The sequence below is a fragment of the Hesperophylax consimilis genome, chromosome 22 (genome assembly GCF_061612785.1).
Source record: "Hesperophylax consimilis isolate HC1 chromosome 22, BYU_Hcon_1.0, whole genome shotgun sequence".
In the NCBI taxonomy this organism is placed as follows: Eukaryota; Metazoa; Arthropoda; class Insecta; order Trichoptera; family Limnephilidae; genus Hesperophylax; species Hesperophylax consimilis.
In genome coordinates, this window is record NC_142857.1 from 14,537,088 (window position 1) to 14,561,137 (window position 24,050).

General features: G+C 31.9%; 1 protein-coding gene across 1 annotated transcript in view; it reads right to left on the minus strand.

The window, feature by feature from the left end:
* The window catches only part of pigs (GAS2-like protein pickled eggs), a 379,701-nt gene that overhangs the window by 126,254 nt on the left and 229,397 nt on the right, over positions 1 to 24,050 (minus strand). The gene's annotated exons all lie outside the window — the stretch shown is intronic.

The window sequence follows — 24,050 nt, forward strand, 5'->3', positions numbered from 1 at the left end:
ACATTTAAAAATAATGTTAAATGATTGACATTTATTTTTCATTTATTTTAAAAGCAAGACAAGCATTCCGTGGTTACAAATAATCTGACAATATTCGAATCTCCTGTAACCACGACAGTAAGCGGAAAATGTTGCTTGTGTCGTGATGAAGGACTTAGCCAGTCGAGGGATTGAACGTACGACGCCTGGGTGGGACCCAAATGCGATGCCAACTCAGCCACTAACCGGTCAACATAATAAACTGTCGACATAATCGGATTAAAGTTTGTAAAGCAATCTATGTAAAAACGAAAAAACATATACTTAAACAATGACATTATAAAAATAAAAGACACTTTATACTAATCGAACAAAAAAATTAGCATTGCTTTTGAAAAGGATAGCCATTAGAATAGGTATAAGAACGGCCCGCTAAAGTATGTCCACTGTACCTAGTTGAGTACGATCTCGCGCGTTGTCTCAATAACGTATTTTCTCTTTAATTAATTCATCTAAATCCATGAATCCATGGTAAAACAAAGATAAGGAAGTATTAGACAAAAGCGTACAAAGGACAAAAAGTATTACAATGATCTAAGTATTCGTAGTTACGAAAAACAACGAATAGGAAGTGTGTTATTTTGAATTCCAATCAACCGTAAATAAAGCAAACTAATTACTCGAAGGTTAAGCACTAATTACACATTCTCATTATTGTGTGTTCTGCAGCAAAAAGTAAGCAGTATTTACAAAAGCGAAACTAACACGGGTTGACAGCATCTCAAAGTCAATAAATCAATACAAGACAAATCGGCCAAATTAAACAAATAATTGTTCGGAACTTGGCTGATATGTTTGACGTCCAAAGTCAATTTGGCATCGGAAAGGTCACTGCAAGTTTTTATTATATGATATGAGAAGTTATTATTGATGGAGGGTTTTTCCAAGAATTTATTTTGTATCATTGTTTACATCAGCGTCTGCAACCAACACAGCTTTCGAATTACGATATTGGGTTGCAAACCCTGTAAAACAAATCACTAACTATTTAGGTATGTAATTAATATGCATAGTTCGGTGAACAGTAGACCTCATGTCCAAAAAATGATGTTTCTAATTTTTTAAATATCAATACCAAAATTCAATGAAATTATGAAATTGTAAGATTTGTAACTACAAATAGGTACCTAAAAGCCATATATTTATGTAACTTTTTTTTTAAATTTCAAATTAGGATTTAACCCTCCCGCAGCCAAGTGGGGGAGTAGGTAGTACCCAAAATTACTAACCTCCTTATATTAGCGTTAATACTTGACATATCGTTTTAGTATTTTACGAATTTCAGCGCAAATACATAAGTTACCATTAATAATTGAATGAATAATTGGGATTTCTATAGTTTAAAAGCCCATACGACAGAAAAATGCATGGGGTCGTCGGAAGACCCACTTGGGTACAGAAATTTTGTTCGGCATCTTGGCCTGTCAAGAGTTAAAAAAATTGTTTAAAGAAAGCTAACAATTCTTTTTAAAACTTTGTTCAGGCCGGTAGGTACCACAATATTGATTATTCCAATTTGACGGCTCGTAGTAGGAACCACGAGCATGCGAACTCTGGTGAGATAAAAATCGTAGTATCCAACACGGCTACCACCTTGAACCAGAATATAACAAACAAATTTACAGACAGATGAAATCCCAAATGGTCGAGTTAAAACAGGACTTCGCTAAGCTCAGTTAATAAATTCATGCAATAAATTTTTTTGTTTTCTTACAAAATAGAAAGTTTTAGTACCTACATATATATTTTTGGACACTTTGATGATATAATTAATTAAGATTTTCAACATTAACTCCAAACTGAGGAAAATAATTAATAAAATCAATCGACAACTCAGCAACGTCACCAAAACGTACTCGTAAATATTTTTCAAACGATTGACGTTTTTAAAAATGTTGAATTATTACTTGTATAAATTTCACGACGCCAGAGCTTACACTTATTATTGTGAAACAAAGTCAGATTTTCTACTTAAAAGATGAGGTTAACTGTTTTGAACTAGGACCTAGATCTTATACCAAATTGATGATTTTTGTCTCGTAATATTTCCAAGTTCGCATAACAAAGAATCCCATTACTCAAACAATATTCTAGTGGGGTCTTCGAACTTATTAGCAGAGATTAAATGAAATATTTGTCGGACGTCTGTGACTGTTCTATGTAATTAGCATTAACTTCCAAGCACTTACTATGTATTTTAATACAGAAATGCTAAGAAACAAACAAACTATCAACATAATATAAATGCCTACACGGAAACGTGATGTGACAATTTTCTCTCCAATGTGACAACCTTCAAAAGAATTTGAGTTCTACAGAATTATTACATAATAAGCTGTATTTATGCACCTCAAGGACAATTTACAATGGAACAAAATAATGTTAAAATAACTATTGCTAATTTATTAAGAAACGGAATTGCAGGCCTCACGAATGAATTAACAGGTTTCCTGATAAACTTTTAGTAATTTATTTATTATTCATTAACGCCCTATCGGGCTTTTACAGAGGAAATTGACAATTTATGTATATAAGTGTAACAATATACATGGATAGTGGCATAACTATATAAAAAAATTTAAAAAATCAAATGCTATCACTATCACTATCACATCGAATCGAAATAATAACACCTGATATTGTAAATAAAGCAAAGTTTCAAATATATAGTAAATATGTACATTGTACATTCGTATATGCATACAAATATGAATGTTTGTTGCAAACCAGTAAGACTGAAAACAGGAAAATAATTTACTCGTAAGGTATGTAAAAAATAAATAATTTACGAATATATATCATAATGTCGGAACACGTTCATGAAAATTCAAATATATTTGCATTACAACGAAAATTATTAAATTGATGTTTTATTAATTAGGCCTCTAAATTTATCGTGAGGGCAAACATTGATTTCTCTCCGTATGAAGGAGTGGGGAGAGGAAGGAGAATGAACAAAAGAAATGTTGGGAAGTGTCAAGCTATTCAGATTTGATCACTAAACTAAAAGCTATTGCTGGTACAAGCAACAACTTTTCGATTCTGACAATACTCTGCTTGGACTGCGCTTTGGTTTTTTCAACCATCCAATTTAGTTTCTTTATATTTTAATCAAGTTTAAATGTTTTTTACCGCCTTTGATAATACCATAAATTTATTGAATCTGCATAATAACATGTATTGCAGAAATTCAAATATTGATTATTCATTTGACATTGCAATTCGATTTCAGAGAGCGCAAAAACCAACAAGCGCTAAATTTAAGAAAGGTCAAAATGTTATTATTTATTAACTATAATTTATTTAAAAACGTCCGTTTGTTTTGTTAAAGTGATGTTATTTTCCAAATGAATTTTCGGCACATTTCGCATATCTGCTAAAAGTTACTTAAGAGTTAAGATATAGCTATACGTAATAATAATGTAAAAGTTACTTAGGAGTTAAGATATGGATATAGATAATAATAATCTAAAAGTTACATAAGAGTTAATATGTAAAAATAGGAAATAATAATGTAAAAGTTACTTAGGAGTTAAGATATGGATATAGATAATAATAATCTAAAAGTTACATAAGAGTTAATATGTAAAAATAGGAAATAATGATCTAAGAGTTACTTAAGAGTTAATATATAGATATAGGTAATAATAATCTAAAAGTACTTAAGAGTAAAGATATAGACATAGGTAATAATAAAATCTAAAAGTTACTTAAGAGTTAAGATATAGACATAGGTAATAATAAAATCTAAAAGTTACTTAAGAGTTAAGATATAGATATAGGTAATAATAATGTAAAAGTTACTTAAGAGTTAAAATATAGATTTAGGTAATAATAATCTAAATATTTCTATGCGTTATAAGTTCTTACAATATATTTATCTATAGTTAGTAGTAGGACACAAATATTTGTTGACCGGATAATTCACAAAATTATAATTCATCTCATCTTTATAAAGTTATATACAGTCATGGAAAGTGATGAAACAAAAACTTTAATAACTGGGTTAAGTAGGTTAGGTTAGGTTTAAATTTTTTTTATCGTTTCTAATGACTTTATATCACTTTTTAGAAGTGTGTTGAATTGTCACTGTGTTGAGTTATCATGGAACCAAATATTTGTACAGCTCGAAATATATTGAATGCTGTGTGGAGGGTATTTTAAAGGAGAGGAAGTTCGGGGGTGGAACAAGGTTTAAAGGTTGGGTAGGATTCTAGGAGTCAAAGTGGGTGGGAGCGACATATCAAGGCGATGGGTCGAGAAACCAACTGGAGAGTTCAGAGGGTCTCCCCAAAACAGCTTATTATGTATCATCAAAATATGATGTCAAATATCACAGGATATTATAATAATTGCAAAATATGTGATAATGAAAGTGTTTCTTAAAAAAATGATTGGATTTTCGCCTTTCAAAAACGAACATTGTCAATTTTAGAGACGTTCAAATTAACATTTCGAATGAACACTATTAGTTAACTTTAATTACAATAAAATAATGTTGGTAAGTACTTCATCAGTTCCTATTTGAAAATCAAATCAAATTCCTAGAGTTCTAGAGTTTTGAACCGCAGTTACACACAGACACACCGCAGAAATAATTATTTTTAATTATAACAAAAGAAATTTTAAAGAACAGCATAATTGCTTGAGACACAAGTTAGGTATAATTTTCCATTTGTTGGTTATTTTATTTTGACAGAATTTTTTACTTTTTTTTTATAAATTTAATTTAGATTAAATTTGATAATATTATTATTAAGTTCTGCAAGTGTTTTAGTTTTTATTATTGTGACAGCTGTTTCGGCTTACAAGGCCATTTTCAAACTGTGGTTAGTCCACATTGAGACGACGTATTTATACTATTTCAAATGTAAATTTTGAAGGTGCATACATTGATTTATTACTGGTTAAACCGATGACATGATCTATTGTTGGTTAAACCAATCTATGTTTTCCCCTCAGTAAATGGTAATGAGTTCTTAATTATTTACTAATGACTTTATTGCTATGAATTATTTGGGTGCATTATACTGCTTGGGTTTTGTGAAAATACTGAGAAGTGGTGAGTAAATTATTTTCCGTACTTTATTAATTAGTGTTAAATTTGGGTCATTCGTTCGTTTATTGATTTTTAATTGATAGAAATTTAGGTTTAACCAGTAATAAATCAATGTATGCACCTTCAAAATTTACATTTGAAATAGTATAAATACGTCGTCTCAGTGTGGACTAACCACAGTTTGAAAATGGCCTTGTAAGCCGAAACAGCTGTCACAATAATAAAAAACTAAAACACTTGCAGAACTTAATAATAATATTATCAAATTTAATCTAAATTAAATTTATAAAAAAAATTAAATGGAGTTCTACGAATTAAACACAAAAACAATAAATAAGAATTTTTTACTCCACCTGGACTTTAATTAAGGCTTGTAAAATTATATGTATGAAAACTATAAGATAATATTAAATTCGCTTCCGGTAATTTTAAAATATAATTGGCATGGCATATAAAATACCATTGTTTACCTATAACACATGGAAAATGGAGCACCTTGACCTTAAAATTTTCGCTTTTCACTTCGGAAAGGGGACCCCAAAAATGTGAGGCCCTGCGGCTACATGCGGGATACGTTGTGCCAAAATATATTAAAACATGAATGTGTTGTTCAAACTCCCTTTTCATGTAACGGACTCCGGACATACATAGTAAAGTTGACCTCGGAGATTTTGGACAGGTGTGCCTTCAGGGATAAAGATTTATCAGATCAAATTCTCACACGTACAAATGTGTTCAAAGCTGAGCGATACAATAGGAAATGGCGCCTGAGGCAACTTGAATGTTGGCGCCTTATAAATATATTAAAGAATTAAAATACCTTTGGTCTTTTCTATCTAATGTAGACCCACGACGTTTAGTAAATATATAGCTTTTACCAGTAATGTTTTGCAAACTGTGTGAACATACTCTTTAGTATTACTGTTTGGCGATTCTATTCGTGCAATACGTATGTCAATGGGAAAGGTACAGAGGCCTCGAAGTCATATCAATGAGGATAATGTGAGGTAATGAGATCCGAATGATAACAAGTCAAGTGAATTGACTCTCAGATCGTTTGGCAATCAAAAGCAGATGATGTTTCACGAATATATGACAAGATCAATCAAATATTTAATTTATTTAATAAATTATTATAAGCAATAAATAGTCGCCTGTAATATTATCAGCCTGCCGGACCGGACATCATAAGGCGCGCATTCAATTCCCGTCGGCGGCATTTATTTTTTCTCGAGAGATATTTTCAATTTGTATTGATATTACAGGCGACTTATTATTGCTTATAATAATTTATTAAACATTTACTTGGCTGGGGCATGATAGATGACTGAAAATTACATATATTTTTGTTGTGAGAGGGATATAAGTCCTATATGTAAGTCACTAGTTTTAAGTCAGTAGTTATGAGCCCCAGTCGTAAATCACTAGAAATAAGTCTTAGATGTAAGTCACTAGTTACTATGAATCCTAGTTGTAAGCCAGCTGTACTTATTAAGTCACCAAACGTAGCGAACTACTTAGGGTGACCTATGCAACAGGTGTTGGTTATCCAATGAATGTTTCCTGGGGAGACAGTACCCATAACCGCCTCCCAAATTGTAAATGATATCTATGTATTATTCCTATCTAATGACATGTGTGTATTATTCCTATCTAATGACATTTATGTATTATTCCTATCTAATGATATGTATGTATTCCTTACTGCGTTGTTGTACTATTCAACATTAATTTATGCGACACCGCAAACCTATATGCAACATACCCTATCCAATCTGACTAAGAATCTCCACGACAAAAGAAGTAATCATCAGCAGACGTGATTTTTCTACTTTTTATTGTCTGCGCCATCAAAAGTTTTGTCATTATTAATAATAGCATCGTATGTCTGACCGCTGCCCCACAAACGGCCAAACACTTGTGCTAAAATCTTATATGGACTTATGCTAAAATCTTAGACTTTTCACTTGAACGGTCGGGTGAAATCTGGGTCAGTTAAATGACAAAACCGAGTAGGTGTGTACTGCAGTAACTGAATCAAAACTTTTGACAGACATACATAATGGAATGCGGTGAATGAGAGTCTTTACCACCACAATATGGTTGTGGCACATTCTCGACTTATTCTAAGCAATTGGCCTGTTATATTTTGAATTCTTGTCACAACAGAGTTGTATTTAGACAAAAGCTAACAGAAGCATAACTTATGACCTACAATTATTACGCGAACAAAACATTACAAAAATATCAGTATGCACAAAGAAAATGTTATATTAAATATCCTGTCATTCAAAATCTTAAATAAGAGGTCGGGTGTAGTCATGTAAAAAGTATTGCCAACGTATAAACGCAAATAAAAATAAATGAATTTGAATTGTTCGAAAGACCTACGTACCTACTTATAGAGCACATTGAAAATAAAATACTTTATTTACACATTACTTAATCAAAATAATGGATGTGTTTCAAAATCAATGGTTACTTCGTCAGAATAAAAGTACACGAATTAGAGTCTTTGAAAGAAGTCTCTGTAATATTGTTTTACAATCCTAAGCAAATCAAATATATTTCAGAGCGCAATTAAAGATGATAAAAATTTTATACGGTGCTACAAGAAAGACTTGCTTAACCGAGTTTTGTGTGTATATAAAAAAAGAAAATAATTAGTCAAGGATAAATAAAAGCCTTACGGAACAAAAAACCGCCAGATTTTTTTTTTTTTTGATTTTAGGCATTTCACCCTGAAAAGAAATTAATAGCATACATATATTTTTTCCAGCTTCCAGCATACCATATTAAGTCCAGCACTGTGTCAAAGAACCATCACAATAAAAGGAGAATCTTCACAAAAAACATAGGAGAATTGCTCTCAATGTTTTGGTTGTAGCTGTCGTTCGTTGATGTTTTATGTTTTGTATGTTGTCTGCCACAAAAACGTTTTGGCAAGATGTCTGAGAATTGTTAGTCTGTTCTATGTTGTAGTTTCCATGTTTCCATTTAAAAACATGTAGGAATATTTATGTTTACATGTTTTTGTGCACCTGTCTCTACCGTTGAATAACATGGACATACGGGTATTTTTATTTGAGATTTGCTTAGTGATAGTAGTCAGCATTGTTTACATGTAAAAATATTATTATTATCAGACGACGGCTATCATCAGGGGTATGTTAGATATATCAGCGTTGCTTGAAATGGCTTTAGCCGTATATGTTAACCAGATCTGAATATTCAGGTAATTCCATACCGTTCTCTCCCCCATTTCCCAATTACCTTACGCCCTCAAACAGATTCCGATTGAGGATGCGATTGAGAAAACTTACTGATAAAAAATATTGCTAATTGATTAAGAATCTCTTCAAATTATTCATAATCCGGTCCGGAATTGATTGGTTTCCTGTTATTTTTTAGTGAAAGAGGAATGTTATATCGCAATGTCAGAACACGTGTTCATTAAAATCATAATATTTTAGAATTATATATTTCATTATGGTCATTATATATTATCAAGGCATAGTGCAGATGCATGAACATGTGTTCCGATATATTAGGAATGTTTAACATAAAACGCGCTACAATCCCGTTCTTAACCGGATTACGAATAAGTTGTAAGGATTTTTATTAAATCATCGATACTAATTTTTCTCAATGTGCCATAGTCTCACTGCCTCCGAACAGCGGGGAGCAGTTGGGACTCTTGTGAAGTATTCACACAAAACAAACTTTCTTTACTATGTCTTGCATCAATTGGCGATTATCAGTTAATTCATTATTTTTGTCACGCATCATATTGGAACCAAATATTGCACTTTTCTAGTTTCCGAAATATATATCTAATAATATTTATAAATTGTTATATCTCATAATGTTTCAAATCAATACAAGCAGATTGATGAGTTAGTATTTTGCGTTGACGTGAAACGTTTTCATTCACAATATAAAAGAGAACCATTACGGAAGTTTTATTGAGATAAATCGTAGACATATAAAAACGACATCATTTGTTTATAAAAGCATAAAATTTATTGCCAGAAAAAACATCAATACATCAAAACATTTAACATCATTCAACAATGATGTACCAACGTAGTTTTCCAATAACTAATGGTACAATGTTAGCACAAAAAACGCAATTCAAATTATTGAAGTCGTTAATCCAATGCTAAATATTAGTACGGATGTGAGACAAATGGAAGAATTATTATTAAATTATCGCGTCACTAGATATATGGATGTACAGGGCTAGATTGAGATTGATTAGATTGATAATCCACGTGTTCCGACATGGCGATAATACATTCCTTTTTACTTAGTTTAGCAGGAAACCAATCAATCCTTTCGTTGAGGGCCTGCTGTCAATAATTTGAAGACTTCTTAATAAAATAGCAATATTTTAAATGAGAAAGTTTTCTCTACAAAACTGCAAATCGTGCAGCTGAAATAAGTTTCACCAAAAGCGTAATTATTTATTCATGGTATTTATTAGTAATCATTTTTACATAAACGAAAACAAAATAATTTTAAATAGTGTAAATAAGTATATTACAAAACAATATCTGATAACTATTTTTAAAAAAAGTGATAAATATTTAAAAAAAAGGTTAAATGCTTTTTTGTAAATTTATTCGGTGATATTAAAATATCTGCTGCTTTTTACATATCGGTTACCTGAGCTTTTTATACGTGGAATAAGGGAGTTTATAAACGAATTGGAACTGACATTAATTAATAAGGGAGTTCATAAACGAATTGGAATCGACATTAATTAATAAGGGAGTTCATAAACGAATAGGAATTGTCGCAATGAAAAACATTTTTATTTTGCGTCACTCTAATAGGAATATATTTGTATTTGAAAATCTCCTACTATAATCATAGGAAGCGGAAAATGTTGCTTGCGTCGTGATGGAGGACTTAGACATCCGAGGAATTGAACCCAAGATGCTGCGCCTTGGTGGGAACCACACTCGATGCTAATTCAGCCAATGACCGACCGAAACATGTAATAATATTTTGGTTTACACTCATTTGCCTCTAAAGGTCTTAATCCCGCCCTGTGTGGAAGAGATACTCGTGGAGATGAGTGTGCTCATTTAATTAGCTCCTTTATGCTGATTAAATGATAACTAAATGCTAGTTATTATCTTGTCAAAATAAAACATTATCATTACTTTTAATTCCTTTCAGCAGCTGCAATAGAAGTTAACTCACGACGATCATTAACTATTATCAATTATTACTAAGGACTACTAAAACGAACCAAAAAATAATTTCTAATGTCTGTCAAGAAAATTTACACAAAATACGTGGCGTTGCGATCGTTTAAATGGTTTTAAATGGCAACACTAAGATGGTTGAAAGGAAAAAAAATGTAACTTAAAATAAGCACCACGGTAGCAGTTAATATTTTTTAACATCAATATCAAACGGTGTTGTAATGTTTGTAAAATGCAATCCAGGGCCGCGAAGTTTTGGTTTCGATTATGGTACAGAAATTATGGAAGTTGTTACAGCTGGAAGGATGCCACCAGAAAATTGATAGACCTATCTTTTGATGTATATTATCTTCTTGTTCCCTAAACACTTGTTCTTGTACACTAAAACTTCACAGCTTATTGGATTGCTTCCTTTTGTCACTTGTAATTTGCTTGTTGAAAGTTTGAAATTATACTCGGCGCTATCTCTTCTCAAGGTGACAAAAGGATCAAAAAGAGGGGTATTGAGTGCAAACATTATGGTAAGAATATGTCTGCAATACCCGAACAAATTTTGTTCAGAAATTAGTGACCCTTTCTGAAAGCAGATGATTCTAAGGAAATTTAATGTTCGAGCTTGTAGTTAAATGTTTATTTTTGTATTTTTGAAATGAACACATCAAAGGAGTCCCTGCTGCTCCTTGCCGTCTAGAGCCAGTGATCCAATGACATCCCTTGGGTATATTGTAAGGTTACTTATGATAAAGTCAAACTGCTATTAACTTGCCTACCAATGGACAATGGACAATATCAGCGGGAACATAACACGTCAACCGGTTTAATTGCAGATGAATCATCTAAATGCGTTAAAGATTAATTAAGACGATTTATCTCATACATTCATTTTAAATATACATCCATTGGGCGCATTTTGCACCCGTGTTCTAATATTAATTATGAAAAACACCCTAATATTATAGAACTTCTTTCTTCTTCTGGCGCTAGTAAAATTAGATTGTTAATGTTAGTTTTAAGATTCTACATATTATGTAAATATATATGTCAAGTTATAGGCCTTAGTCGTAAGTCACTAGATACTCTTAGAGGTAAGTCAATAATAAGTCAGTAATTCTAGTATTAACTATTTAAGAAATATATTTGTACAGCGCCCTTGAGGTGATTTTTCACGAAAACGGCGCTATATAAATTAGCCAAATATCACTATTATTATTGAAGGTTGTGGGGAGGGGGAGAAGATGGCCTGGCTATTCAGATCTGCCCACCAACACGGCCAAAGTCATTTTAAGCTGCTCTGAATGGTGGTTTTACACCAGGGTAATACTAAGAGTATCTTTCTCATAATAATAATATGAGTTGTGCCATTTTTCCTGTGCATTTTCAATCTGTCAGATGCGGAAGTCTAAAATAAATTCACATTTGAATCTGTTACAATTTGTTCTAAAATCACTGTTACCCGGTTTTACCCTATCGGTGTTGCCATAGTAATAATAATGTATAATTCCATTCTGTTACATTTCAAAAAATTCTTGACGTAGTCTATACTTTATGTTTTCATATTCCAATTATGTTCATTCTTTTTTCAAATGTCATGGCTGATGTTTGGTGTAATAAATAATAATGAAATCAATAAAACTCAATAAAGGTGGGTTTTACACGAGGTAAATTTGAGTATTTATAATCTTAAAAAGCAATTAATATGTTTTTGTTTTTACGGAAATGTCAGCGATACAGTTTATTGGTTAAACGTGTTTAGACAAATTGAAATAAAACATGTCTACATTTTGGTGTGTACTTCTTTTGTGTGTAGGTGTAACTAGACTCATTGCTGTCAGTAGATATTATCTGTTAATTGACATGCTTTAACAATATTATTGACATGACAAACATAACTTAATCGATTTTGTGGGCGTTGCGACAAAACGATTAACTAGTAAATTACATTATCCATACATACTGTTATCTCAATATGTAGACAGGTACCTACCTCCCTACCTAAATCTAAACCATTTAAAAAAATGTACACTGACGTGATCGCGTCCATTAAAGGTTTGGCAGATATTATTACAGCGCCGTACATCACGCTCACGCTGCTTTTGCTTCAGAGGAAGCTACAAGCCAAAAATGTGTATATTCTTGGTATACCTTATATTGTAGGTAATAGGCATTAAAATCGCTTGACAAACGAAGTCTAGAAACGTAAGATTTCAAGCACAAAACTGGTTTTAATTTATTTTGTGAATAATTTTATAAAAAGCAAAAAAGTTGATCAAGTGAAACTGTCAAAGATTATCTTAGCTATAATACTGTATTTTTTAAAAGTTGTTTCCTTTTTTTTTGGTAGTTTACATTTAAATTTTTTACTGGGTAATTTATTATTTTATTCCACTGGTATTTACTTGAGGTACAAAATTATAAGTCTTAATTATGATTTAAACATGTGGACCAACTGATGGCTATGGAGTTTCAGGACGTTCTAGGAAGTCATAACATGATCAGATGCATCAAATACTTGATTCGAATAATGAGAATATTTAGGAACGAAAATTTAGCAAGGCAAGGAACGAATGCGAAGACAGAGATGTGCGATATTTACACTTACGATACTTGTTAATAATGAGTAATTTAACACATTTGTCTAGGTTTAAAAATGCGTTCATAAAATCAAAAAAATTCAAGTGTGAATGAAAGTCATCAGAGAACATGATAATGGATTTTCCCCAAGTATCAGTAATCTTAAATGATTTCTTTTGGGCGGTCTAGAATCAATTATTTGCCATCGCCTGATTGGCGCTGGCAAAAGCAAATAACAGCACTTCTTGAGTTAACATTTATTACACAAGTCTATTTCTGTATCTCCTCTCTTCTCGGAAGATTCTCATTACTAAATTTTGTTCTCATTTATAACTCACACATCACTTAACTCCCTGACACTTCAGATCTGATTATTAAATACAGCTGCATGCTTCCTTATTCTTCTTATTGGTATAATTTCACACAATTCATCATTGCTGCAAAGCAGATACAAAATTTTTCCCAAAGTCTGATAAACTTCTAAATGAAAAAGCTGCGTCATTGGTTATTGGATCCTACCAAATGTTATTTATGATAATTTTACATCCGTGTTTGCGTTCGATCCGTTTTATGATTTGATAACAAAATAGAATAAATATTTAGATATGTTTGATGAACAATATTATGTTTGGAAAGTTTGTCGTAGAAAAACATAATGCGATGGAGATTAGTGGGTACTTAACTTTAGTGTTTTATGGAACATTGAAAGGATTGAAGCAGTGTACGTTTGTGTTATTTGTTAGGTACACGCCATAGACATATGAATTATATTCTTATGTCTGTGGTACACGCCAATTTCGGCACAATTGCGCCTTCACAAGGTGTAGGGATTAGTATTGTCGAAACCGGTTAGCATTTTGTTACCAATTTAAGTGATTTATCTTTTTTTAATGTGAATACCACAAAATATTCCTAACAGTGAGACTATGGCATCCCCAATCGGTGTATGTTGGGGAGGGGGAGGAGTTGGGGAAGAAGAAGGTGGTGGAGTACCTGGCTATTCAGATCTGATCACCAAACATGGCTCAAGCCATTTCAAGCAACGTTTCAATTTTGAATGGCGGTCTCATAACGTGGCGAAAAAGAGGTATACTACATATTATTTTAATCGAATGAATTTTAAAATAACACAAATAAATCAAACAAAATTTACGGCGTGTGCCGGGATTTGAAGCCGCGACCTTCGGATTACTAGTCGAAAGCCTTGCCCCTCAACCACGAAGGTCACACAAAATTTCCAATTTTTAGGACAAAATCAAAGCGTTTCCTTTGGAGCTGTTAAAAAACACAAAATTTATTTTCGTGAACTAACCATAGGAAATGTTCGACAAAGTAAAAAAGTAACCAAAAACTGCGGTTGCCATGGCAAAAATCCACGAATTGCGGTATGTACTGCTTGACCATCCGCCTTTCTCACCAGATCTAGCCCCAAGCTACTTCTTTTTGTCTCCTAATCTAAAAACTGCGCTCAGAGGACAGAGATTTTTGTCAAATGAGGAGGCAATCACCTTTATGAACAATTATTTTGCAGAGAAAAACGCCGAGTACTATTTGGATGGGTTAGAGAGATGGGAGCATCGCTGGGAGAAGTGTGTAGAGTTACAAGGAGACTATGTAGAAAAATAAATAAAAACTTAAAAAGAAAAAAACCTTGTTTCATTGTTAGGTCGGAAAATTTTCAGGCCACCCTCGTACCATGGTATGTATGTAGGTTCTAGTTATAGTTCCAAAAACACTGAAGAAGTTTCGAGAAGTTAGCTATAACAGCATAACGCCGCGCCGCCGTTACATATTTCAACAAAAGGTAAATCTTGATATTTAAGTTACATTATTAAGTCTCCGCAAACCCAATTTTTTACCATATTACAACTCTAGTTTCTCGTTAACTCTTTAAGTTTTAAAATTCCAGAAAAAAATATTTTTGAAGATAATATCTTTAAATTTGTTATGCCGAAACGTGAATTATATGAAATTCCCTCATTAGAAAATTATTAAGGCGAAGCTTAATGCTAAATCACTATTTTGATTAATCTTTATACCGAATTGGTTTACATTGTGAATACCAAAAAATATGCTTTAGATAAATTGAAGGTTTTTCTATCGTTTCGCTTGAGTAGAACACAAATAAAAAAATAAATTACTCAATAAAAAATATAAATGTAAACTACTAAAAAAAATATTTTTTCAATAGAAATGTATGAACGCGAAAAGGAAACAATTTTAAAAAAATACAGTATTATAGTTAATATTATGTGTAACAGTTTAATTTGATTTACTGTTTTGCTTTCTTATAAAATTATTTACAAAATAATAAATAAACAGTTTTGTGCTTGAAATCGAACGATTCTAGACTACGTTTGTCAAGCGATTTTAATGCCTATTACCTACAATATAAGGTTTATCAAGAATATACACATTTTTGGCTTGTAGCTTTCTCTTAAAACACGTTTTGTTCTGTTATTTTATATGTTATAGGCATGCGAAAAAATCACAATATATCTTTAAAGGCAAATAAATAATTTTTGTCATTTTTTGTTTTTAATGAGTTTTTATTATTCACATATTTTTTATTTGTTACGTATAATTTTTTTTATAAAATTAAAAATATCCCGCATGTTACCAGTTAATATTTCGACAGCTTTTTACACTAATTCTAAAATAAAAAACTTAATTAATAACAAGCAAATAAATTAGATAAAAATGGGATATACACTTAAGAGTGTAATGATTGTAACTCGCAGTATGTAGGTATGACTACAAGAAATTTCAAAACCAGAATTAGGGAACACGAACTATGTTTAAAAAATAATAATTTCTCCGAGTTCGCTAATCATTTGATAGAGACAGGCCATAGCTTCAACCGGGATAAAACTAAGTTTAAACATTCTAACATTAATAAATATTTTAATTTGTGCGCATTAGAAACATTAGAAATCAACAAAAAAATTAATTCAAGCATTAATATAGTAAATAAAATAATAGCACCTTGCAAATCACCTCTATTGACAATGTTCCCCGTTATTTTGACTCATCCCTCCGTTTCCCTCTCAACCCCCTCCCCCTCCCTCAAATCCCTCCAACCAAAGAACCAAACTAAATAAAACCCCATATTTCTGCACTTAAAAATTTAGTTTTAAAATAGCTAGTTAATGACACGGACGTGTCGAAACCGGTCGCTAATTTTATAAAAAAAATTATACGTAACAAATGTACATTGTGAATAATAAAAACTCATTAAAAACAAAAAATGTATAGAAATTGTTACATAGTGAATGCCAAAGAAATACAAAAAAAAAAAAATAATAATTTTTGCCCTACTTCAAATGAATCTTGTTTTATTAAATATTTTCACTTAATTATTATCGTTTTTTTTTTAATATTAGCGCGCTCCCTCTAACAATCGTAATTACGTATCTTCCTTTCAAACCATCTTTTAACGCTTACTACGGGGCCTTAAGTCAAGCAGAAGAACTATGAATTATCTAAACTCAGGCGCTAGTTCAATTTCGAAGAGGAAGTCAAATTAATGTACTGTGTTCAAGTGCAATTTTCGCGTCAGAGAGAAATTGACTTATTTACAAACGGTTGTGAACAAGAAGTATATTTCCTTTGGAGAGTTGAACTGCTGACCCCGTATTTAATAATAGATAACTTGATTATCCACGGTTACGGCCATATTGTTAACACGAGACATATATCACTCAATCTCGTTTCTAACCTTTAAATTAACTCTGGAAATAATATATAATCTGTTAGATCCATTGAAGTTGATGGAGAGTTATGACTTAGAGAAACTAAACATGGACGTGTACATAATTTATTTATTAACTGGTATAATATTTTAATATATTATTTTAGAATTTAGTGTTTTTGTCATACTTATTATTATATTATTTGAAAGTTACAGAAGAGAAAGCTTCAAAGTTGTGGGATCTAAGACGACGATATTAATAGTTTATTGTGAGGCGGAGTGAAATGGAAGGTTTAAATGGTTGACAACTAGCTCCTATTTTAAACATACCCAAAATACCTAAGCAATTGAAGGAAGAATCGTTCAAAGGTAAGAACGAAATGTCTTTCATTGTCAAACCAAGTGAAAAAAGGTAACATTTTATAAAATATAATTTTAATACATTTTTATTAGAATATCGCAAGGTTTTGACTTGCACACATATAAGAAAGAATAACACAAGCAGTTATTATTAAAATACGTTCAAATTGTTTCCATTCAATTTTTTTTCTTTATTCTACGCTCTGATGTCAATCTCTTATAGAAATGTGACTTATAAACAATACAATAACATCCACTGTACCGAACTCGTGTCCCTAATTAATTTGAACGTACATTTGAGGTGTACCCACCGTACAGCATTTTTTCTATACGCAAAAAAAAATTCAGCAGCAAATCCGCCAATTAACCTTGCACTTCATAATCACCACTTATCACACAATTCACAGTACAAACACACTCACAAATATACTCACATTTAAACACTGCACACGTCACTCGGTAATAAATGTAAATACCACAAACACATTACGTTTTATCACTGTAACCAATCTAATGTTTGGTTTCTATAATATAAATAAAATAAATTAAAATATAGCTCAAAAGATCACAAATAATTGTAAGCAATAATTAGTCGCCTGAAATATCCATACAAATTGAAAATATCTCCCGAGTAAAAATAAATGCCGCCGACGGGAATTGAACCCGCGCCTTCTGATATCCGCTCACTGGACCATTGAGCTACGTCGGCTTATTTCTAATACGCAAAATAATTCAATATGTACCAGTACTTCAATCAACAATTATCATTTATTATATTTTTTCACCGGTAGACAACCAAATTTATTTTGTAGGAAAGGCTTTGTTAGTGCTAAATTTCCCACTAGATGGCGTCGAGACAAATTTCTCTTCAATTCCCGTCGGCGGAATTTATTTTTACTGAGGACATATTTTCAATTTATATGGATATTACTTATAATAATTTGCAATCCTTTATGCTATGCATAAAAAAACCTTGTCTTACAAAAAATTAGTTTATCATTAAAAAAAATAAAATATATTTCGTTAAAGTGAAAGACATTTTTTTATGCTTTTCTCTTTAAAAATGGATTAAACATTCATTTATAACACAGATAAACCTTAACTATTTCTGAAAATGAGTCCATTGCCTATTTGGTTCAGATATCATCCAAAATCCAATATTGTGATAAAAAATAAAATGATGTAGAATCAACAAACATTATTACTCCCTGTTAATACCGAGCTCAAAAAACAGGAAAAGCTTCGACAGTCAGACAGTAGATTTAGAAACCTAGATAAAAACCCTGCGTCAACAACTTTAAGCTTACAAATAAACATTCACACAACACACTGATAGCTAAGGGTTGCCAACATGTTTGAGGTTAGGAGCAACTTTGTATCTTAATTTAAGTGGGGATCGACTTCTATCAAGAATCTTACAAGATATATTAAATGTTATTTAAATTCAAAGTTTCAAGCCTCTGGCATATTGTCACAATTTGGGTGTATTTCCGCTGTGCATTAAAATACAAATAAATGAAACATTTCTAAAAATATCTGAAATTTAAAATCTGTTTTTGGAAGGTAATAAAATACACTTTTTAGAAATGAACTTAATTTTTGAAATATTTAAATTTTGAAAGCAAACATAAAAAAAATAAAAACAGCTCATGTACGTTTTGTGGCGTAAATATTTTACTAGAAAAATGTATTATGAACATGACTGTTTTTCAAAATTCACGAAGTTTCATATAGTTTTCTCAGATTGCGGTCGGAACTTTTGGTTTCATAGAGGTATACATTTTAATTTTTCCATGGTTAACTTCTCGATTTGAATATAAAGCGTGGTGTTTTCTCTTTCTAACACCGTTTAGATCATATTTCTCACCATTATGGTAAGGGAGACACAACATTTTCTAGGAGACCATATTTGCTTCCCAAAAGCTTACAAATTAGCCTGAGGTTTAACAGAAAAGCATGAATCTAGCAAAATAAATTTGTCCTATGACCAGGGTATTTTTTTTTCAAACATGTATTAAAAATGTGGATTTTATAATTGTTTTCAAAATTCACGATTATTATTATTGGGATTTACCGGTTGAGAACCCTTGCTGAAAAAGCTTAAATAAACATAATATTTATGTATTGTGTTAATCAGTTATCCCCAATACGTGCGGCGAGGGCAAGCTGGGAGATTACCATTTCAGAAGCCGAGACAAATACTATTCAGAATACCAGGAGAGCATGAATGACAGCCGGATACATACAGCATCTTAGACAAAACGGTAGCAAAGCGAAGCAATGCAAGAGTTTGACGTTGATTTAATGCCACTCCGCACTTAATGAGGTAACATTTTTGGTATATAAGTATGTGGAAGCAGTTACCAATAAATTTTAATAGAAATAGAAGTTAAATGAGTGACGCGTTGACAGCTTAAACTATTAGTTAACATGAAGAAAACATACTTTAAGAGCGTAGTTTAGAGTTTTAGAGTATGTTAACATAACAACAAATTATTTTGGGCTTTAGAGTGGGGTAGACATAAACATCATCTAGTTTTTCAGGACTATCATATAGATCTAGAAATGACAGTGCGGTGGATAAATCGACACTTTAATGTCATCTATATATATTTAACCAGGTACTTCAATTTTCTACAGTGCGGTGGAGAAATCGTATATATTTAACCAGGTACTACAATGTTCTACAGTGCGGTGGAGAAATCTTATATATTTAACCAGGTACTACAATGTTCTACAGTGCGGTGGAGAAATCTTATATATTTAACCAAGTACTACAATTTTCTACAGTGCGGTGGAGAAATTGACACTTTAATGTCAATCTATAACCACGTTCTACACTGTTCTAATGGCAATGCGTATAAATGCATTCATCGATAAAGAAGGCAGTCAAAATCCGCATTCATTTTCATTTCTGCACGAGACCTTCTGCAGCAAATATTACAATTTAACTATCTTTTTTGATATTCGATAAAAACCGCATTTCTTTAAAACATAATTTTGTTTCTGTCGGACGCAAAAGACGTTAAAGATCTCGATCTTATCACCACAATACTGAACGACTATGATTCATCTTCTAAATCGAGAAAATGATTTTGCCAATAGATCTAATATGTGTATTATTTTCTATATTTCTAAGGTTTAGGGTGTAAGAACACGAATACTTTGTACTGTTATTTTAATATTATAACATGAGCGATAACAGAAGCATAAACGATATCGTACATAAACCGCTAAACGCTTCTGTTTAAATTAAATACCACATTTCCCCACATCTGTTATCAATGGGAGCAAGTGTTAAGAAAGGGAATGTCGCTGCGGATGTGGTAGGAACCAATGTACATTAAAATATAATCAACATGAGAGGGGAGATAGAATGACGTTAGCTGATAATAAAATATAATGCATCTATAACAAACAGGATACATCAATTGGGATACGCATTACAAGTCTGTATGTACAAATAATGAAGTAGTCGGTGGTACAATTCTAATACAAGGCATGGTAATTTTGTAACGACCACTCTAGAAGTGGGGAAAATTAGAAAATTTATAAGTTTGCCTTCAATGAAAATTATTAAAAATACTATTTACCGGGCCAAAATTCAGTAGAAATTATTGGTTTTGCAAAATGATTTTGATAGTATAATAAACATTATTTCAACGTAAAAGGAAATAAATTGTTAAATAGGCGACTAGAAGCTGACTTAACATTTATACATATAATTTTTAACAATAACATCGACTGTACCGCATTTCTGTCCCTTATTAATTTTTAAAATACCTTTGAAGCGTACACGACATACAGTTCTATTCCATACGCTTAATTATAAAACAAATCTAGCATCTAATTTGCCAATTAACCGAGCTCTTCATTGTCTAAATGATATTTGTCTAAACTCATACATTGACAATTTTTTGGATTCACTGCCCAAATTCAAACGTGGCATTGTGTCAATAATGTAAACTGTTCAATGGGCATATATATAAACACACACTCACACATACATTACACACATACACCTATATACTACACACGTCACGTGGGAATTAATGAATAAACATACCACTTAGCAGACATTGCAAGGAAACATATCATAGGTACCCAACATGAAATATCTAATTGTTTTTTCGAGCCCGGCCGATGAGGTAAAAAGGCCTCCCTCAACCAGTCTCTCGTGATGGGCAGACGCATATGCCGCCCAGACCCAGACAAACCTCACCCACATGAACCCGGGCACCCCTGCTAAGTTACCAAACGTAGAAAACCACTTGGGGTGATCTATGGCAGAGGTGTTGGCAATCCAATAAATGATTCCTGGGGCGGCTGTACCTATACCTGCTTCCCAAATTACTGCAACGAGTACCGCAGCAATTAGTACTATTTTAGAATCACAGAATCTTTATTAGTAAATTGATCAATACACGACTGATAATAATTCCCCCTCCTGGAGCTTTTACATATATTATGTGCATGATTAAACAAACTAATTTCGATTGTGGGTGCATGCGTAAAATTATTCATTAAGGTCAATGAACTTTCAATTTTTCGAAATTGATACTGATATAAGTATAAAATATATCAGATATGCAATAGGTAGAGAAGGTATCAAAATTATATTATAAATGTGCATTTCTTTTGTTTAAATGTTTGACAGAAGACAGTAATTTTTCAAGTTTATTAACATTATAAAGGTTTTTTTTTCTTTTGAAAGGCTATGGTCTGATGGGAGATATTTCTTTCATAAATACTTTCTGCATAACAAATCTTACAATTATAATATCCCTTGATTTTTCACGCGTTTGCGCTAGTATTAAATAACTACGAATTTCAATAATGGTATGTCTATAGAAGACTCATGGTCTTTGTTGTAAACTTTCTGGCGCTTGTTAAGCACAAAAGATCGCAACCTATTATCTACAAAAAACGTACTAAAGTCAACTACTCTGAAAAATTGATAGATCGCTTATATGCACACAATATTGATGTTGTTTTTGTAAGGTAAATTGATCCAAAACAACTTTCTTCACTAAGCACATCTTCTGCGATGCTCGTTAAAATCTATGTGTTCATTGATGGAGTTGATGACAGTGAAATGTGCGTATGTTTGTGCTCGCAAAACTCGAAAAGTAATCGACCGATGTGGCTGAAAATCTCAAAGTTTATTCTCATTAGTGCTAGGAGTGCTTAGAAATAAGTTTTGATGGTAGAAAAAGTCGTAGACGCCCGAGAAAGACATTAGCAATAGAAAAGCTTTGCGTGTCCACCACTAGTACAGAAAAACAAGAGAACGTTAAAAATGTTGTGGTTAATTGTTCATCATATATTATTTACGAATCTAATAAACACAACGAAATATGGAATAAAATTTCTTAACTATATTGCCTACACACTCTATAACTCTCTTCTCTTCTCTATAAAAACAGCCAGCATAATTCTAAAATTCAAAGTTAGGTTTTAAAAGAATATTATTTTTAAACAAATATATTTTTTTTTATTTAGTAAAAGATTATACATTGATATACATTATTTAAGAAATGTTTTGACTGCCCAACTAGGAGGATTCCCGTTTTAGGACAGTCAAATTAGGATGAGTATTAACATTTTGATAAGTTGTTTGATAAGTATGGTATTAAAATAATAATGAAATAATAGGTATTTGTACTTTGGTGTTTTTTTAACTGGTGCCTAAGCCTACTAACATGTTTGTATAAATATGAATAACAAAGAGAAGAAATATCATAAAATAAAATATTACATTAAACATAAGATTAACTGCTGCTTGGGTAGCATTCTAATTTAAAAGTATTAGGTAGGTACATATATACATATAATGATAAAGATTATAATATAAAGGTATCTTTTACTGTTTTGTTGGAGTTTTTGTTGTTGTTTTTGGTTTGTGTTTGATTTCATTTTTTGTGTAGTAAAAGTTCACTCTCCTTTCTACCTAATTGATGAAACCAATTAGTGGTCAATTTATGAAGAATAGCTGTGTTTTCCTTTTCCCAAGCATCAGGCATGAAGTTGTATAGTTTTGGGCCTAAGAATGAGAAGTGTCTTTGAGCGAGAGATGTTTTAGTTGTGAGTGGTACAATTGGATTTCTCCGTGAGTGGCGGGTGTCGTGAAAAACGAAAATGCATAATTCTTGCCGTGTTGTACTTTGTTTGGTTTCTTTCTCTCTCCTTTTCTATCCTCTGTATTTGTAATCGAACATAATCTATTTTTACCAATTTATTAGTTGGTAAGTACCTTCTTCTAAATATCTACCTTGGCTTTGTGCTTATGTGTATATCCCTGTCTGTTTCCTTTTTTGTTTCTTCTTGTTTGTTCTGCTTAACCTCCTTTTTTCTATTTGTGTACTATTTTGTATGTGACACTTATAATTATGATATTTTTCTATTTTTGTACTATTTCGTATGTGAAACTTATAATTTTGGTATCAAAATACCAATGTAATATTGTACCTATTAACTCCCACCTTTGTATTGTAAGTTCCTACAATGAATTTTTAACTCATCGGGATTGCTCTAGCAAGAAATAAAAATTAAAAATAAATGTCTTGAACTCGGGCCCCTTCATAGCCAGTCGCCCCTTCTGTCGCCACGCCACTGAATAAATAACCCATAACCTCTGATGCACAGTTATGCAAGAAACAATCATAAAATTAAAAGAATATCAATCTCGAGCACAATGAGTGGAATGATTGAGTGCTTCCTTCTGAGCATTCCGCTCGACAATGGAGGGAAGTAGGATCATTATTATGTCGGATGCATCGAGGGGCGTACCACTGCAACATACGGTAGGTATGCATGGAGTAAATGTATAATAGGCGAGGCAATGAAGTGCAGCGACATTAAATCACCATGCAATTGAGTTCGATTGGTGCGACGGAATGAAATAATGGGAGAGTGACCCCTGAGCGTTATGGTGATTTGTGATGTGTGAACGAGATCGAACTATGTTCATATAATTTTTTTTTTAATAAATTATTGAATTTGGTTGAATTTTAAACCTGCAAACCAAAATTTTAGAAAGCTTAGATGATGATTTCTAATCTAGGTTACAAATATATTCATTAGAACTTTTTAATATAAGAGTACCTACTCGACA